Source organism: Microcebus murinus, chromosome 1 (genome assembly GCF_040939455.1).
Source record: "Microcebus murinus isolate Inina chromosome 1, M.murinus_Inina_mat1.0, whole genome shotgun sequence".
NCBI lineage: Eukaryota > Metazoa > Chordata > Mammalia > Primates > Cheirogaleidae > Microcebus > Microcebus murinus.
The window spans coordinates 143,619,870-143,620,439 of record NC_134104.1 but is presented as its reverse complement, the minus strand read 5'-3'; positions in this window follow the sequence as shown (position 1 = coordinate 143,620,439).

Here is a 570-nt window from a genome sequence, read left to right as displayed (position 1 = left end):
CTGGGGACAGAGAAGGGGAGCAGAGGGAGGGAGGGAGGGACTGCAAAGGAACAGAGGGTAACTCTGGGGACGATGCATATGTTCATTATCTGGAATGTAACGATGGATTCATGGGTGTATAAATGTCAAAACTTATCAAATTGTACACTTTTGATAAGTGCAATTTATTGTGTGTCAATTATACCTCAATAAATCTGTCAAATATATAGTTGCAGTTCCTCAAAGACCAGTCCTCAACTTTCTTCCTTTACACTCTCCCTTGGCGGCAGCTTCATTTACACTCACTGTTTGAAGATGATCCTCTTCTTCCCCATCTCCATTTGCGCCTCCATCCAAGGCTTCTCCTCTAGGTTCTAGACGCATCTGTCAGCTGCCTACCTGACAGGTATAAGGCACTGGAAGTTCTTGAAGGCAGAATGTACAATCAACACCTGGAGGCCTGGTCTTCCTCCTTTGCTTCCTATCTCATGGAATGGGATTGTTGAGCAAATTCAAAACACAGGCATCCACCCTGTCTCTGATTCTTGAATCCAGTCCATCCCCATGGATTTTACCTCCCCAACATTGTTT